Source organism: Lissotriton vulgaris, chromosome 7 (assembly GCF_964263255.1).
Source record: "Lissotriton vulgaris chromosome 7, aLisVul1.2, whole genome shotgun sequence".
NCBI lineage: Eukaryota > Metazoa > Chordata > Amphibia > Caudata > Salamandridae > Lissotriton > Lissotriton vulgaris.
Genome location: NC_141695.1, coordinates 260,087,431 through 260,106,520, shown reverse-complemented (window position 1 = coordinate 260,106,520; position 19,090 = coordinate 260,087,431).

Sequence of the window (19,090 nt, the reverse complement as noted above, 5' to 3'; positions counted from 1 at the left end):
ACCCATTGGTCCCTCCATTGCCCTTGTTTCAGAAGCAGTAGCTGCAGCTCACTAGGGACTGGCAATGCAGGATTTGCGCGCACACCAAACTAAGTTCGCAAACTTTACAATCTCTCTGCTTCATTCACAAGCACTATTAACATGTGCTGCCTGCTGTGGGGCCACTGGAATTAATTATGCAGCAAAGGAGGACAAAATTGTGCCGCAGTGTTAACTAAATTATGCATTAAAAAAAGGCTGCAGCATGATGCAGTATATTTTTTATATTTTACTATTTTGACATGTGTACACACGCTAACCGTCTCTAGAAAGATTTAGCCTTATTAGTTCCAATGTGATATACAAATGTAGCAGTGAGAAAGGTGATCACTCAACCTTTGCAATAGGCCAGCCACTCTGCAGCAACACGTCACATTTTTATTAACTTTTGATACGATTGAGCTATAATCAATTTATTAGTTTAAAAGGTCAGATCATGCAGCAGACCTTGCATTATGAGGCAAATATGGCGGAGCCATAATTATATAAAAAACATTTGCAAACTAGGATATTTTGCCATTCATGTTTGAACTGCTGTTGTGGAAAAAGGGAGAAGTGCTGATAACAGAAACTCCATGTCTCGGAGACAAATGGCCTCTGCTTCGACATTTTGTCGCATTTAGGACATTCTGTGATTAGAAGCATATCCCACTTTCTGAATGTATTTTAATGTAATTAACTCATTATAACCTTAAATAATCAAGTGTATCCATTGGTCGATTAAACTGGGCAGTAAAATGCCAAACAAATACTAAAAATGTGGATGGTTGCGCATTCTGGCCACACCCAGGCCCGGACTGGCAATGCCGGGCACCGGGAAATCCCCCGGTCGGCTGGAGGGGGTGGGGGCCGGTTTTCAAAACGGGGGCCGGTTTTGTGGCTGGGGGCCGATTTTCAGTCCGCCCGTCACAGCCTGTGACCAGGCCCGGACTGGCAATGCCGGGCACCGGGAAATCCCCCGGTCGGCTGGAGGGGGTGGGGGCCGGTTTTCAAAACGGGGGCCGGTTTTGTGGCTGGGGGCCGATTTTCAGTCCGCCCGTCACAGCCTGTGAAGGTCGGACTGAAAATCGGCCCCAAATAGCGTCACGTCACTCTCTTAGAAGAAGCCACATAAGTCTGTATTGGTCTATTGGAAGGCGGCCGCAGGAGTAAATAGAAGTGCGTCCTGGCGTTGCGCGCGCGAGAACGTGCCCCCCCCCCACTGAGAAGGCACAGGGCATATTCCTGCCAGTGTGTCCCCTGACTCAGTCTGAGCGACTGTTCTGTGACCTCTCTCTACTCACTGCGCCCCCGGTTATGTTTCTCCTTAAAGAAATTCTCGGCATGATGTTTGTGAGATTTAAGAATTGAATTTCACGACGTTCGCATAGCTTCCCCACCTCTATTTTTTAAGATATGCAGTGAACAAAAGCAAGCACATTTGGTGCGTGCTGCGTGCAGCTGTGGGTACGCACATCCCTAGAAAGAAAGAAAATAGATTACTGTCTTGTTTTGCTTATCGCTTGGTTAGTTGTAAGAGAGGCTTCTCCCCAATGTATACTCTTGCAAAATGTATAGAGCAAACAACTGCAAAGAATCAATGTTTGGCTTCTGTTTTCAAGCAGAAAGTTTCCTCGCTTTCTCTGAACTTAATACAGGCACTAAAATGATACCATCGACAGATTGAAATATTGATTTTCTATATTTTATACCACATCAGTGAACTAACCAGCACAGTTGTCTCTATTTGGCAGTTTCTTGAGGAAGAGTAAAAATTAAAGAGCCGTGGGTGGAACTGTAAAGCTTCTCTTTTCCTTTGATGAAGGCCCTTCAGACTGAGTGGAAACGCATTAACAAATTCAATGTGCCGAGTTGTAAACTGCTTTTATCAATGACTTCTCCTGAAAATTGACTGTCTCAAAGCCTTTTCTGTACATAGTAAAGGGTAAGGTGCATTATTAGTGTTTCTTCTTGAACTGTGCAGTTGTGTTTTCAGATTGTATACTTATCGTTCACAATTGATTTATTTATTAGTGCATTACTATGCAGATACTCACTGACCTGTCAGTGTTCCCTTAGCGCCCTTGAAATAAATGCTCTTCAAAGTGCCCATTAAACAATGTGTCGTGCACAGGTGTGTTTTGTGGGTTGGGTTATTTTAGTGGGGCTGGGGGGTGGGTCGGGGTTGTTTTGTGGGCTGAGGGTGGGTCAGGAGTAGTTTTGTGGGCTGGGGGTGGGTCAGGAGTAATTTTCTGGGTTGGGGAGGGGACGAGGAACTTTCCAGGGCTGGGGCGAGTTTGGGCAGTTTAAAGGGCTGCGGGGGTTAGGGGTAGTTTAAAGTGCGGTGGGGTTGGGGCCGTTTTCAGGGCTTGGATGCCATCTTAGGGATCAGGGCAGGGCAGGGATCATAATACTTCTTAGGACTTAAGGGGGCAGGGTAGTTTTAAGGGCTTAGGTGTAGTTTGCAGGGTTTTGAGAGAAGGGCGGGCGAAAAAGTTACTGGGGATAGGGTGGAGTGGAGTAGTTTAGGAACACAGCCCAGGGGCAGGGGTCAGGAGGGGGGGGGGGCGGGGGAAATGTGTGCTTCCTCTGAAAAGGACTACTTTATTGCACTTTTTTTTCCCGAGTGGGGAAGCTTCTGATCAGTACCACAGGACTGAGATTGTTATGGTGGCAAGCCAATGATCAGGGCTTTTGGCTTTTGGCTTCAACTGCTTTTTATGAAAAGTTACGATAAAGACAGTAGGCCTGAGGTACTTATTGTGAACTGCATATGTAAAAGTCAGGAATTTAAGGGTGGATTGTTAGTACTCTTTATTCAAGCCTGCAGAGCGGCGTTTGATATTTCGAATCACACAGATTACTGGAGTACGCAAGGGTATTTGCTGGTAAATACCCCTACTGACAAATCGTGGAGATAAAAGATTTGCACAGTAATAATTCTTGTTAGGCCCTCTTGATAGGAGAAGTGTGGCTCAATGGTTAGAGCGGCAGACCTTGATGCAAAGGTCTAGCCCAGACCAGGGTTCAATTCCCCGCTTTGGCGGGTCTTGGGCTCAAAATTCCATGGACCTGATAATTCTCGCCTCGGTGCCTATTCCAATCATGGAGTCCCACTCTGCAACTCTGGGCAATAGCTTGCTTAATCTCCACAACAGCCCCCACAACGCTAAGGATGCCTGGCCTCCACCTTGGGGGTGCCCAGGAGTGGAACCTCACTGGGAAAGCCAGGATGGGTTCCACAGCGTTATTCGTACAAGGGACTGATATGTGTGATTTGAATGGAATGTATGTAGTGTGATTGATAGTTTGACTGTGGTATTTGGGGGGTTGAGCCTGGGTCTCTCCAGGGTGTACATACATTGTTATAAATATTGCTACTGTGGTGTTGGCATTTGAATAGATATTGTATATACCTAAGTCTAGGTGTATGTACCATAAGAATCGTTGAATATTGTGAATAAATATGATGTATACATTTTTGCCTCAAACCTGGCTTTGAGATTTGTGATGTATTGAATCGCTTGGCTTAATTGCGACTTATTGAGCTTTGAAAATATTGATGAGATATTTTACTTTAATCTATGTACCAGACGGGTGGTTACTTATACTAACTCGGCAACTTCCAGTTAGTGCATGAGATGCAGACAGCACAACTCAGAAACAGGAAGCGCCAACCACTTCTCGCTGTTCACGCTGCGCTCGCTACGCGCCGGACGGGGGCTGGTTCGCTACGTGCCGGATGGGGGCTGGTCTGACAAAATTTGCCAGGGCTGCTCTAAGTTCCCAGTCCGGCCCTGGCCACACCTCTGGCTCCACCCATTAAACCAATCCTTGGGTTATTCCCGCCCTCCGATTCTCTGCCCACAGTTCCCCTACTTTTTTCCCCCCACTTCGACCTCTGCCTGGGGGCCGTTCGTCGTGAAACCTGGACCAAGTACATCCATCCCATATTTGACTCTTGGGGTAGAAAGGGTGAACGGTCGGCGGAGGGCGAGAGGGGAGGAAGAGCTCACAGCTCTACCACCAAACAATATACACATCAACACACTATCCGCTAATTATAGTTAGGGAAGCAGTGGCGTAGCAAGGGGGTGGGTGATCCGAGTCGGGCTGGAGGAGTTTTGGTTGAGGCAACCCCCCCACACTCTTACTTGCAGCCATCGTGGAGCAGAAAATGCAGGGATCATCAGCACCCCCCTTACCTGTGGCCATCTCAGGGTGGCAAACGCAGGGATCGCCAGGGCGGGAAAAGGTCAAGCTAGGCCTTTGTAGGTAAAAAGAACATGTTTCAGTGCTGTGCCATTCCTGCTTCCTCGTGCTGATATTTTTTTCATATTTGGTGCGGTTTGAAAGGAAGCGTTCTTAACTGCCTTCCACAACAGATATTTAGACCCAAATGTGTTCTCCATGTCCCACGTGTTGGGGATTCTAACAATTACCAGGGTTTGTTCATTCCCCTGGATGAAACTGAGAAAATAGACAAAATGTAGTAATTCTTTTTTTTAAATGTGCGGTTGGGTGGAATGTATGTATTTGTTTCCATAAACAGCATCGCGAAAAAGTGTGCTACTAGAAAATTAAAAAAATAGAATGTTCCCCTTAGGTTTTAAAATATTCTAGGGGGTACTCATTATTTCCTTTTTTGTCGTTTCTTACAGATACTTGCAGATTGTGAATGAAAAGAGGTGTGAAACAAATTGGTAAATCAAAAAAGTTGTACAATGGGCATGGCCTGGAGCCGTAGCAAGATGGCGGACCCGTTGTGAGCTCCGCGTATCGGCGGGACTCATTCTTCTTCTGGAGCCGCTTCCAGGCTATATTTCATCTTGAAAGACGCTGCCTTTGCCGTCGGAAGATGTACGGCATACTTTGAAGGCGGTTGCGGTGCATTCCTTCAAAGGACGCCGACGCTGGTGCTCCTGTGCTGATCTCCTCAGATAAATCGCGGGTGGCCGCCATTTTAGGTCGTCGCACCCGCGATTTCAACTGTGCTCTGGTAACTTTGTTTTTCTACGCTGTTCAACTGTTTTGTCACTCCTGGCTCAATTTGTCCTGCTGCTCATTACTTTTGCTTATAATGCATCGTTTTTGCATCCAATTTGCGGTTTTTGACGCTTTTTTTACCACAACAGAAGCCCTGTATGGAAGATAGTTCACATGTTGCTCCTGTTTTACTTTGATGCTGTACTACTTTCCTGCTATATTTTTTTTATGACTTTCTCTAGCACCATTCCCTAGACTACTTTCCAACTGAAGAGAGTTTTGGGATATTTGTTTTGCTTGACTATCCTTACTATTTTTACAGTTGAGAGGTATTATTAAATCTTGTGGATTAAATACTTTATCCTAATGGTCCTTTGCAATGAGTTAGGTTTGCATTGACTTACATTTTTTATCAGCACCCTGCTTTTTGTTGTACCTTTTGCAGATGTGAGCGGCCGCTATTTTATAGCCGCTGAGCTCACGTTCTTCATATTTCCCTTAGTGCCACACAAAAACAAAACAAAAGGAAGAACGTTACTTTTCTTTGGCTTCTCCTTGAGGAATATTTGCTGTGCACTCTTTGAGCCAATGTTTTTACCCTTGCACTCCTCTCAAATTCCTCCTGCTACTCTTGCTAACATGGCTAATGAATCGCATGCTGCAAGATCCTCTATCACGGGCACGAAGCCTAAGCATCATACAAATGATCCACTGTCTCCTATTCACTCCTCTTAAAACCCTGTTCTGGACTCTATCCTAGATGAAGTTCGCGGCCTTCAGCATTTCATGACTGCAATAAACGAAAAATTGCAACAAATTGAAGAGAGGTGGATTATCATGGAAAGTAAGGTATTGGACTTGGAACAGCGGGTTAGAGGCCTACATGATATCTCCACGAAGATTCCAGTGATGGAGCAGGAAATTCATAAATTAAAAATACATACAGAGGATTTGGAAAATCGCAATTGTCGCAATAACCTACGCCTTTATGGTTTGCCAGAGAATGTTGAAGGTCCAGATATGGTGCTTTTTCTTCAAAAATTTCTTCCTGACCTTTTGAGTCTTCCATCTACAAATACACCCCTTAACATCCAAAGAGCGCATCGCCTTGGCCGACCTACTTCCAATCCTGCGAAGCCTCGTGAAATCATTATGCTCTTCCTGGAATTTACTGAATTGATGACTGTCCTGAAGGCTGTTAGACGTAAGCGTCATCTTAATTGGTCTGGTCATAACATCTATATTTCACAGGACATCTCTAATGCAACCAACGCACGTCGGAAAGAATTTCTAGCTTTACGTCCTCAGATTAGATATCATAATATTCAATATGGAATTCTTCATCCTTGTCTCTGCAGAATTACTCATAATGAGCGCTCACAATCCTTCGATGATCCTGAAAAGTTGAAAATCTTCCTTCGCTCCCTTTCTTCTGCTGGAATGGATATTAATACCTGGTCTTCTTTGCTCTGCTCCTTTCCTTCTCTCTTTATCTAATTAGCATATTACATTCATTCTTTCTGAGTTATATGTTTTTGCTATTTAGTAGCGCTTTTCGTATACATTATTATTATTTCTTTTCATTCTCCTTCCCTATCCTTTTCTGTTTTTCTCTTTATCTGTTTTTCTTGTTTTCCTACTTATTGTGGCTCTGTGTCAACATGCTCTCCCTTTATTGTTCTTTCTTCTTCTCACAGTTCGGGCTGTTTTACCCTGATCTGTTTGTTCCTTTTTCTCCTTTTTCCTTTCTTTCCTTTTTTCTCTCTTCTCTTTTTCTTTGCTCTTCCCTTTTTTTCATGCTCTGCTTTTCATTTTATTTTTTGCGTTACTATGTCCGTTCGTCTTTTTCTCTTTTTTTCTCTTTGCTTTTATATTTACTTTCTGTTGTTTGTTCTTATTGCCTTTGAGTTAATGTATTCTAGTTTTGTGGGTTTTCTTGTTGGATTGTCTTCATGTAATTTTGTTGTATGGTGTTTTTTTTCTTGTAGCCATATCCCTGCAGTGTATCTACTCCACGTGTCTTCCTCCCTCCCAACCCTCCATCATGTGTAATTTTGTTACGTGGAACGTCCGAGGTCTTGGCAATCCAGTCAAAAGACAAAAGGTACTATCCCATTTATCTAAACTCAATTCTCTAATTGCTTTTCTTCAAGAGACTCATTGTTCAGATGTGGAATCACTAAAGTTGAAAAGACAATGGGTGGGACAGGTTGTTTTTTCTCCTGCACCTAACAAAAAAAGGGGGTGTTGCTATATTGTTCCATAAAGCTTTATCAGTTAAAATTGTATCTACTCAAAATGATGATGATGGACGTTGGGTAATGGCAAAGATTGTGGTACAAAACAAGACATTAGTCTTGTTGAATATCTATGGCCCTGTCAAACCAGATCCCAAATTTTAGAATGATATTAAAATTCTTCTCTCCTCAATTGATTGTCCCAATATTATTGTTGCTGGTGACTTTAACCAATGGTTAGACCCTTTTTCTGATAGATTGTCCAAATGCAAATTTCAACCTGATAAATCTCACAAATCCTTCCAATCGGCTATTGCCTCTCGTCTATTATATGATGTTTGGAAAACCTGTAATCCTGATTTACTTGAATACACTTTCCTTTCAAATATGCATTATTATAGTTCTAGGATTGATTACATTTTGGTTAGTAAGTCCCTTCTTCCCTCTATTCAAAAATCTGACCTTGGATCCATTTTTATCTCGGATCATGCACCTGTTTATGCAGTTTTAGACCTTACACTTACCTCCTCCAAATTTAGTCGCTGGAAATGTAACACTTTTTTATTATCTGATTCAGCCTTTATTAAAGAAGTCACTACTTTTTTTGATGAATTTTTTATTTTTAATGACCCATTAGATACTTCTTTCCTAATAACTGGGATGCTTTCAAACTGCTTTCCGTGCCTTCACTATTTCTTATGTTTCAAAAAAGAAGGCCACGAGAACCAAATATGAGGATCAATTACGTAAAATTAAAGGATTAGAGCATGAATATTTTACCTCTAAGTCTTATGATGCCCTTCATGTTTAAATAACAGCAAAGACTGAACTAAATAAATTAGCAACATCTGAAGCTTGTAGCATTCTGCTTAAAATTAAATATAAATATCATGGAGGTCAAAAGAAGGCTGATAAGATGTTAGCAAACTACTTAAAAGTTCAGTCTGAAAGTAAAACTGTTGGCCATATCCTTAACAAATCTACTAAGCAACTTGTCTCATCGGATGAAGAGATTGCTGAGGTCTTCCATGAATACTATCGGCCTCTTTATTCTGATGACACATTCCCCTCTGTTCAAAATTTAAACACTTTTTTCTCTGGTCCCCCTCCTCCTCTTCCTGATGAATTTGACGCACTAGAGAAAGATATTACTCTTCAGGAAGTTATTAATGCTATCCACTTTTTGAAAAAATCGAAAGCACCAAGTCATGCTGGGTTACCTGTGAAGTTTTATTCTACCTTTAATTCTATTTTTGCCCCTAAACTTTTACAACTCTTTAACTCCTTTATTGCTGATGCCAAAGATTCTGGGTCATTTATGGATGCCTGAATTGTTCTAATTCCCAAACCTGATAAATACCATTCTTTATGCAAAAACTATCGTCCTATATCATTAATTAATTATGACTGTAAAATTTTTGCTAAGATTCTTGCGACCCGCCTTGACCGCTTTGATCAAAACTGATCAAGTTGGTTTTGTGAAGGGTCGTTTAGCATCTGGTAAAGCTCGAATGTTCACTAATATTATTTCCCATAGCAAAAAATGTAAGGATCCCCTTGCAGTCCTGTCTTTAGATGCTGAAAAAGCATTTGATCCTATTAATTGGCAATTCATGTTTCTAACTCTCCAATGGTTTGGTTTCAGACCCTCTATTATCTCCTATATTACATTTTTGTATTCATGTCCTCGTGCCAGTATTTTTGTTAATAACCATTTCTCCCAAAAATGTTCTTTGTCTAGAGGTACTAGGCAAGGTTGCCCTCTTTCCCCTTCAGTATTTATCCTATGCCTTGAACCATTCTTGGAGCGTATCCGGGCTAACTCTCTGATTACTGGCTTTTAATTTGCCTCTGTTGAAACTAAAATATCTGCTTATGCAGACGATATTTTGATTTATATGTCTAACCCTGTTGACTCTCTTCCACATTTTATGAACGAAGTTCAGCTCTATTCCTCTATTTTTGGTTATAAGCTCAATTTTTCCAAAAAAGAGGTTTTATCCTTAAACTCTATTTGCTAACAATTTATGTTCAATTATACTAATTTTGCTTGGTGTCCCTCCAAAATTAAATATCTTGGCATTTGGTTCGCGTCCACGCTAAATGATACTATTAAATACACATTTAATGCATTAATGAAGAAACTCCAATCACTCCTCCTCTTATGGCCCCCCCTATTTCTTTCATGGTGGGGTAGATTAGACACTATTAAAATGATGACTGCTCCTCATGTATTGTACACAGTGTCTATGCTTCCTATTAAACTCCCTAATGTATATTTCTCCCGAATAAACTCTATTTGTATAAAAATCTTGTGGAATAACAAACACCCACGTATTGCTCTAAACAAACTTATTCGTCCTAAAAATGAAGTTGGAGTCTGCTTTCCTAAATTTAAAGCATATCACTCAGCTTTTTTAATCAAACAATCTTTTTCATTAGCTTATGATTTTTTGGATACCCCTGTCCCCAGATGGATCCTTTTTGAACGTTCATTGTTAAAAGATTTTTCCTTTCAACATATTATTTTTATATCAAACTGTACCTTTCTGTCCAAGAACCCCATTTTGAAATACTCCCAAACTTTACTATATAATACTTTTTCTAAAGATTTGACTCCTCTTCAATGTTGTTTATCATCTATTGTATGGTATAATAAATTCCTTAAATATAAAGGCAAATCTTTTTAGTACAAATACTGGAAGGAAAAGGACATCACTTTTGTTTATCAATTTCTCCATCATTTTTCTACTATCCCCTTTCATGAATTGCAATTAAGTTATCAGTTGCCTGACTCATTTTTAAATGAATACAATATCATTGTCACTGCCATGCAATCTCATCTAGTTATTATTTAACGTTACTGATCATTCTAAGTCAACTGTTGAAATTGCATGGGGAAATGATCTGTCCGTTTCTTTCACTGTTGCAACCTGGGAAAAACTGTGGTCAAAGTTGTTTAAAGTTTCTGCTGCTGCGCGTATAACTCAATCTTTGTATTTTATTTATCATAGAGCTATTATTACTCCTGTTAGCATATGTACGTTTTCTCCAACCTCTTCCCCACTTTGTTGGTCCCGTCTGGTGAAACAGGTACGTTAAAGCATTACCTATATGAGTGTTCTCATGTTTTATCTTTGTGAAATTCAGTTTGGAATGTTTGCATGTCAATATTTAACCTTAAAGCTCCTTTATCAATATTGCATGTTTTTCAAGGATCTTTATCACATGAGATAGATGTTGTATCCTCTGTTTCAAAACTGTTTGACCTTTTTATTGCTTTAGCTTTCAAAGAAATTTTATCATCCTGGAAAGACAATTCCAAATTATCGCTACTTACTTGGTGGAACTTTATTTGTGATGAACATAGGATTGCTACTGTTTCCTCTTCTTCTGTTTCTCCAAAAATTAAATCTGATCTCCTTTGGCTTCCCTTTACTACTTACCTTTCTTCTAACTCTCCTATACGTTAACTCTTTTTCTTCTCTTTCTTTTTATAATACTATTCTCTATGATTATCACTCTTCCTTGCTTTTCTTCCTTTCTTCCTCTTTTCTTTTCTTCCTTCTTTTTCTTGTTATCCTTTCTTTTTCATCTCTTTCTATTATATATTTATCCTATGTTTATATGCCTGATTGTTTATCTTACTTATGTTCAATATGTACTATTACGGCCTTTGTTTTGCTTTTGAAAATGTTAATAAAAATTTCTTAACCCCTTAAGTGCTGCTGACGGCCAACGGTCGTCAGCAGCGCTACCTCCCTAGTGCTGCGCACGACCATTGGACGTCCATTCAGCACTGGTTTCAATGGACAGCGCAGCACTGGGGAGGGATGTTTACAAGCAGCTAAGGTGTTAAACAAAAAAAAAAAGTTGTACAATTCTGAAAAGTAAACAGAGTTCTAAATTCAAAAAGGGACATTAAGTAGGTAAAAATAGAAAAAGGTTGCAATGTTCCCACGTATTATTTTTGTTTGCCTGATGGCTGATCTACAGAACATATAAACTATTACATCAATCATTCTCTTCCAGTAATAGCTGTATGTATTGATTTTCTGCTGTCAAAAACAGACATATATACTTATAATGATGCTTTATAGTGCACCAACCCGGCATCTATTCATAAGGTAAGATCTAATTTTTGAAAAGGAAGCTCTGCAGCTTCAAAATATTTTCAAGAATCTGAGTTTAAGAATATTGATTATTTGCACCTGTCTTAATTTGGGGATACCCATAATATAAAATAAATCAGGCTGCACTTCCCATAACGTGCTCTCTCTTTCTTCACACTGACTTTCGCTCGGAAGTCAAACAGAGAAAGAAATTCAATGGATAATAAAGTGTTTCATAGTTCTGTTTCCACACTTTTGTCCCTAAATATAGTACACCACACGTGTGTGTGATGGGAATTCTCCCAAAATACAAAGCAGCAACAGCAAGATTCTTTTAGGTAATATCAATAGCTCTGACGATGCCGGTCGCTGTAGTATTTTGGCCGATGGTTGGTCAATACCCAGGCCAATTTACAAATCACAGGCATTTGATAAAACTCGAAATGTCACATGTGGGTGAGTTCAGTTTGGTGTGGCATGACTCCCTGAAGACATTGTGCATGGACACAATCACAGAATTGACACATTTCCATGAGGGATCTTTCCGGAATCCTACAGTATAAACAACACTATGACTCAAAGGTGAATATTATCAAGGGCTCATCTCCGCTTTAGCGCCACTTTTTTGCTGCTAAACTGGCGATATTGTTATCTCCCTATAATCAAGCTGTCTCTAACAGGCGTTAGTGACAGCTCCCAGGCGATAGCTGCCGGAATTTCAATCGACTCGCTTGCCAGCAATATTCATCGCTAATGACATGCAAGGTACGCGTTCCCTGGCAAAATTTCACAAAAACTCATGCTAACACCACTTCGCCCTATTATCAAGGATATCCTGAACCCGCGAAGAGATGAAAAGCTCGCACTGAGGCCCGTTAGCTGCAGGAAGCTAAGACCAGAAAAAATCAGGTCTAAAAATTGTGTTAACTATTGGGGCCTCATCAATGCAGCTTTTGGTGCCGAACAGCGCTGCAAGCAATGTTGCACTGCCCTGCGACAAAACCACAGTGAAGGAATGAGCATAATCAATAGGATAGTGCGCATACCTGTGCTCCAGTCATAGAAAGTGTTGCTGCACTGCGCCAAGACAGCGTTGCAACACTTCTCACTATGCCCTTCTTGCGACAACATGGATGCACTGTAATCACTGGACAGTGCTCCATGATGCAAGTAATAACAGAAACGTCAGGAATCCTGACGTATCCACCTGCGCTGAAGACATGCATTGCTGCAATCGTTTCACAACCATGACGCAACCCCAGCAATGCATGGGGCCAGCCTATCCCTGTGGCACTGCCTCAGCCTCAATCCTGCCATCAGCCAGGCGCAAGGTACTAACGCAGTGTTGTTCCTGAGGGGTACCCGAATGTCAGCATTGTTAGAGATACATCGGTGGTGGTTCCGCGCTGCTGTGTCATCGTTTGGAAGCATTGATGGAGTGTTGGTGTGGAGGGAGTTGTTGAGACGTTCTGCGGTGGCCTTGATCCAGCTCCGGGGGTGTGTGATGATGGCGCTGGCGTCCGGTGGGCAAGTTGAAGACGTGATTCATTCAATGATGGTAGTGCCAGGAGAGTCAGTTGTTGTGGCTTTAGTTGAAATACGCTCTGGTGGAGATGACATGCTTGAACATGTGTCCTACAATGTGGCCTCTTGAGGTGACTTGCTGCTTGCGTGTGACAACGGTGACAGGAGGGGGTGGTGCTCTAGTCACTGGGGTAGCCCAGGTGGTACTTGAGTTCACAGAGTTGGATGTCGTCGGTGGAAGGGAGACCCTGGTGTGCAATGATGTCTACAATGGGATTGGAGAGTGTGGGGCCATGGCCCAGGGGGTCTGCACATAAGGGTGCCATAGAGGATGTCCTTGGGCTTGGTCCTGATCTCAGACTTGACATGGTCCATGATCACCCTTGGCACATTAGAATACGTGGTCAGTCGGAGTGTGCCCTGTGGGTGACGGCAATGCCTCCTCCTTGATGTCCGGGGTTCCCCTTGTGGGTGAAACTGCAGCCATCAGGTATGGCGAAGGCGATGTCCGGTATAGAGCAGAGGTTGGTCCTTGCAGGCGAGGTGGCGTACAGGGTTGATGGCGAGGAGGGTGCAGGTGCGGGAGCGGTGGGGAGTCCATGAGGAACGCACCTTGGTGGTGAGCACGGGCCAGGGGCAGACGGATGCAAACTACATAGCCCATGGGATGCCCTGCAAGGGGGACAACCATTACAACGCAGGCAGTACATAGTTAACAATGCAGCTACTACAACACGGGGGCCTTAATATCGCATTTGAATACAACGCATTCTCAGGTCAGTAAATGGAAAATTTTAGGGTGTTTCATGGGGTAAAAAATGAAAAATGGGGTGTATTTTGGGGTAAAATATGAAAAATTGGGTGTTTTTTGGAGGTAAAATATGAGAAATTTGGGGGTGTTTTGTGGTACTAAAATACATTTTTGGGGTGTGCATTTGTCTGAAATGTGATTTTTGGGTGTCTTTTGGGGGTTCTAAAATGGAATTCCAGGATTCATGTTTGGGTTTGTTGTGCTAAGGTTAATTTTTGTTTGTACTCACTGAAGTGGGAACAGTGATCTTCATGTGTCCGCCATGCAACACCTACTCTACTGTTGCAAAGTGCCTAGTATTGGTATGCATTGGAATGGAATGCAATGTCATGGCATGTGTCGCAACCAGGTATGTGCCTTTGGCACACAAGTAGTACACCCACTGTGCATGGGCGCACAGCAGCCAACATTGAGAAGTGCAGGGAGGTTTGGACAGCTGTGAGGTGGTAAAAGCCATAAAGAGCACTGGATGGTGCAAGCATGCGGATATGTGTGTGTGAGCGGGTATCGTCAAAGATTTTTGGAGGGAAGTCTTACCTCTAATCCATCTCTCGTGTCTTCATAGCTCCTGCTCTTCTGTGTCTGCTTCCATTAAAATGAAGTAGGCAGCCAGGCTCCCTCCCCTGAGTCAATCACAACGCTGCGACGCAGCGGTGGGGTTGGCAATTGGCAACACGATAAGTCATGGAGCCAAGTGCTGGAGGGGTGGGCATTTTATCCATATAGGCTGTAATGCAGCCTGCATTGTGAACAGGGAAGAACGCATGACTGCTTTGGGTGGCCTAAGTGGGCAGACCAAACAGTCATTGCGCACTTGAGTGTGCATGCCCATCTGCCCATGCCCTGGCCCATGCTTGGAGCAGTCCTACCCTCCCCTCACCCCCTCAGGATACATAACATGATTACTTCGGTTAGTTATCCCTTGTTTTTCACATTTTGTACTGGTTTGTTGGTTTCTCTGAGCCTGCACTGCACGCTTCCCACCGCTGCTGTCCCAGCGGGGCCGCACCCCGGTCCTGGCCCACTCCTGCCTCCTAGTTGATCGGTCGTCCACCCTATCCTAATTAATGATGGACGCTGCACGATTGTACAGTGGACGTGGGCGGCTGGCGTGCCTAAGCCAAGCCCGTCTGTGCACGTCTGCGACCCGACCATGACCAGCACTGTGGAAATTTGGCAGAGATCGGTGTTAGCATTTAGCTGAAGCCATCTTATTTTTGGCAGTCATTTTGTCTCCCATGTGCTCGCCATGTACTTTTTCCTTCTTCTCTGTCGTTTTCCCCTTGTGCCTTGTTCAAAGAACTGGCTATAATTAACCTGTGCTACCCTGCACATGTCCAGTTGAGCTTGTAGCTGCCCATGAACCTGCTTAGGTCTGTTACTGTCAGGATGTTTCTACTAAAGTCAGCAACTGTTGGCTCCTTCTTCTTTGTTGACTGTGCATTTCTGTATGACCAATTATGTATGTAACTCTCCTATGTGTGCTTGTACCGCCTTTTTTGAGCTCCTGTGTGGGTATAAAACACCCCTGGTTCTTCTACTCCTTGTGCTACTTCAAACACTACTGAAGGGTGTTGTGTGAATGTAATTCCACCTCATGAGGTTTAATAAAAATCTCTTTTGACATTTCAGTTTCTGTGCCAACTTCTATTTATTGGTCTGAGGACTTGTGTGCATGGAAGGGCGAAACCCTAGCACTGGTAGGCCTTGCTGAGGCCCACCTCTACAGCACGAGGACCCCTGGATCCTGGGCCACCCACTGCTCCAGCACTGCCACACTCCATGCACTTAACCCTGGAAAAGTCGGAGACTGCCAACAGGTGTTGCCCAACTTGACCCACAGCCAGTTCTCTGGCCTCCACTGCCACCAGAGCTTAACCACCTCCCCGGATTCAAACACAGCTGAGGCCAGCACCAGTGACACCCTATGATGCATCCTCCTCGACGTGCATTCCATGCACAAACACACTGTGGAAATCTGGGAGATACTCAACTCCCTCTCGCCCGACATCGCCTTCTTCATGGATACCTGGACCAACACCTCCTCTGCCCCGACATCAGCACCGCCAGGGCCGGACTGGGAACTGAGAGCAGCCCTGGCAAATTTTGTCAGACCAGCCCCCATCCGGCACGTAGCGAACCAGCCCCCGTCCGGCGCGTAGCGAGCGAGCGCAGCGTGAACAGCGAGAAGTGGTTGGCGCTTCCTGTTTCTGAGTTGTGCTGTCTGCATCTCATGCACTAACTGGAAGTTGCCGAGTTAGTATAAGTAACCACCCGTCTGGTACATAGATTAAAGTAAAATATCTCATCAATATTTTCAAAGCTCAATAAGTCGCAATTAAGCCAAGCGATTCAATACATCACAAATCTCAAAGCCAGGTTTGAGGCAAAAATGTATACATCATATTTATTCACAATATTCAACGATTCTTATGGTACATACACCTAGACTTAGGTATATACAATATCTATTCAAATGCCAACACCACAGTAGCAATATTCATAATAATGTATGTACACACTGGAGAGACCCAGGCTCAACCCCCCAAATACCACAGTCAAACTATCAATCGCACTACATACATTCCATTCAAATCACACATATCAGTCCCTTGTACGAATAACGCTGTGGAACCCATCCTGGCTTTCCCAGTGAGGTTCCACTCCTGGGCACCCCCAAGGTGGAGGCCAGGCATCCTTAGCGTTGTGGGGGCCGTTGTGGAGATTAAGCAAGCTATTGCCCAGAGTTGCAGAGTGGGACTCCATGATTGGAATAGGCACTGAGGCGAGAATATCAGGTCCATGGAATTTTGAGCACAAGACCCGCTGAGGCGGGGAATTGAACCCTGGTCTGGGCTAGACCTCTGCATCAGGGTCTGCCGCTCTAACCATTGAGCCACACTTCTCCTATCAAGAGGGCCTAACAAGAATTATTACTGTGCAAATCTTTTATCTCCACGATTTGTCAGTAGGGGTATTTACCAGCAATACCCTTGCGTACTACAGTAATCTGTGTGATTCGAAATATCAAACGCCGCTCTGCAGGCTTGAATAAAGAGTACTAACAATCCACCCTTAAATTCCTGACTTTTACATATGCAGTTCACAATAAGTACCTCAGGCCTACTGTCTTTATCGTAACTTTTCATAAAAAGCAGTTGAAGCCAAAAGCCCTGATCATTGGCTTGCCACCATAACAATCTCAGTCCTGTGGTACTGATCAGAAGCTTCCCCACTCGGGAAAAAAAGTGCAATAAAGTAGTCTTTTTCAGAGGAAGCACACATTTCCCCCCCCCCCCCCCCCCTGACCCCTGCCCCTGGGCTGTGTTCCTAAACTACTCCACTCCACCCTATTCCCAGTAACTTTTTCGCCCGCCCTTCTCTCAAAACCCTGCAAACTACATCTAAGCCCTTAAAACTACCCTGCCCCCTTAAGTCCTAAGAAGTATTATGATCCCTGCCCTGCCCTGATCCCTAAGATGGCATCCAAGCCCTGAAAACGGCCCCAACCCCACCGCACTTTAAACTACCCCTAACCCCCGCAGCCCTTTAAACTGCCCAAACTCGCCCCAGCCCTGGAAAGTTCCTCGTCCCCTCCCCAACCCAGAAAATTACTCCTGACCCACCCCCAGCCCACAAAACTACTCCTGACCCACCCTCAGCCCACAAAACAACCCCGACCCATCCCCCAGCCCCACTAAAATAACCCAACCCACAAAACACACCTGTGCACGACACATTGTTTAATGGGCATTTTGAAGAGCATTTATTTCAAGGGCGCTAAGGGAACACTGACAGGTCAGTGAGTATCTGCATAGTAATGCACTAATAAATAAATCAATTGTGAACGATAAGTATACAATCTGAAAACACAACTGCACAGTTCAAGAAGAAACACTAATAATGCACCTTACCCTTTACTATGTACAGAAAAGGCTTTGAGACAGTCAATTTTCAGGAGAAGTCATTGATAAAAGCAGTTTACAACTCGGCACATTGAATTTGTTAATGCGTTTCCACTCAGTCTGAAGGGCCTTCATCAAAGGAAAAGAGAAGCTTTACAGTTCCACCCACGGCTCTTTAATTTTTACTCTTCCTCAAGAAACTGCCAAATAGAGACAACTGTGCTGGTTAGTTCACTGATGTGGTATAAAATATAGAAAATCAATATTTCAATCTGTCGATGGTATCATTTTAGTGCCTGTATTAAGTTCAGAGAAAGCGAGGAAACTTTCTGCTTGAAAACAGAAGCCAAAAATTGATTCTTTGCAGTTGTTTGCTCTATACATTTTGCAAGAGTATACATTGGGGAGAAGCCTCTCTTACAACTAACCAAGCGATAAGCAAAACAAGACAGTAATCTATTTTCTTTCTTTCTAGGGATGTGCGTACCCACAGCTGCACGCAGCACGCACCAAATGTGCTTGCTTTTGTTCACTGCATATCTTAAAAAATAGAGGTGGGGAAGCTATGCGAACGTCGTGAAATTCAATTCTTAAATCTCACAAACATCATGCCGAGAATTTCTTTAAGGAGAAACATAACCGGGGGCGCAGGCAGTGAGTAGAGAGAGGTCACAGAACAGTCGCTCAGACTGAGTCAGGGAACACACTGGCAGGAATATGCCCTGTGCCTTCTCAGTGCGGGGTGGGGGGGGGGGGGGGGAGTCTCCGCTCTCACCTGCCTGTCTTGTTGACGATCATCTCGTCGTCGAAGCCCTCCAACAGCTCCTTGTCCTGGAGGCACTCTCTCTGATCTGGTACACTGTGAGGCGACGGCCTAGCACCCTTTAAGGTCGGATGGCGGCCGCGGGAGTAAAAAGTAGGGCGTCTGGTGTTGCGCGCACGTTCTCGCGCGCGCAACGCCAGGACGCACTTCTATTTACTCCCGCGGCCGCCTTCCAATAGACCAATACAGACTTATGTGGCTTCTTCTAAGAGAGTGACGTGACGCTATTTGGGGCCGATTTTCAGTCCGACCGTCACAGGCTGTGACGGGCGGACTGAAAATCGGCCCCCAGCCACAAAACCGGCCCCCGTTTTGAAAACCGGCCCCCACCCCCTCCAGCCGACCGGGGGATTTCCCGGTGCCCGGCATTGCCAGTCCGGGCCTGAGCACCGCCATCCCGGACGGATACAAGTTCCAGAGGAATGACCGCAACAACCACCCGGGAGGGGGCCTCGCCATTGCCCACAAGAGCACCTTCTGCCTCATCACCTCCAGCTAAACCTTCCCCTCCACCGAACACCTGCACTTCCAGATCCAGACCAGCCACAACTCCACACTCCGAGGAACCCACGTCTACAGACCCCTTGGCCACTGGACACACCAACCAGGCCACCATCACCATCTGGATGCCAGTCACAGCCGAATACACCACCTCAACCATAAAATACATCTAC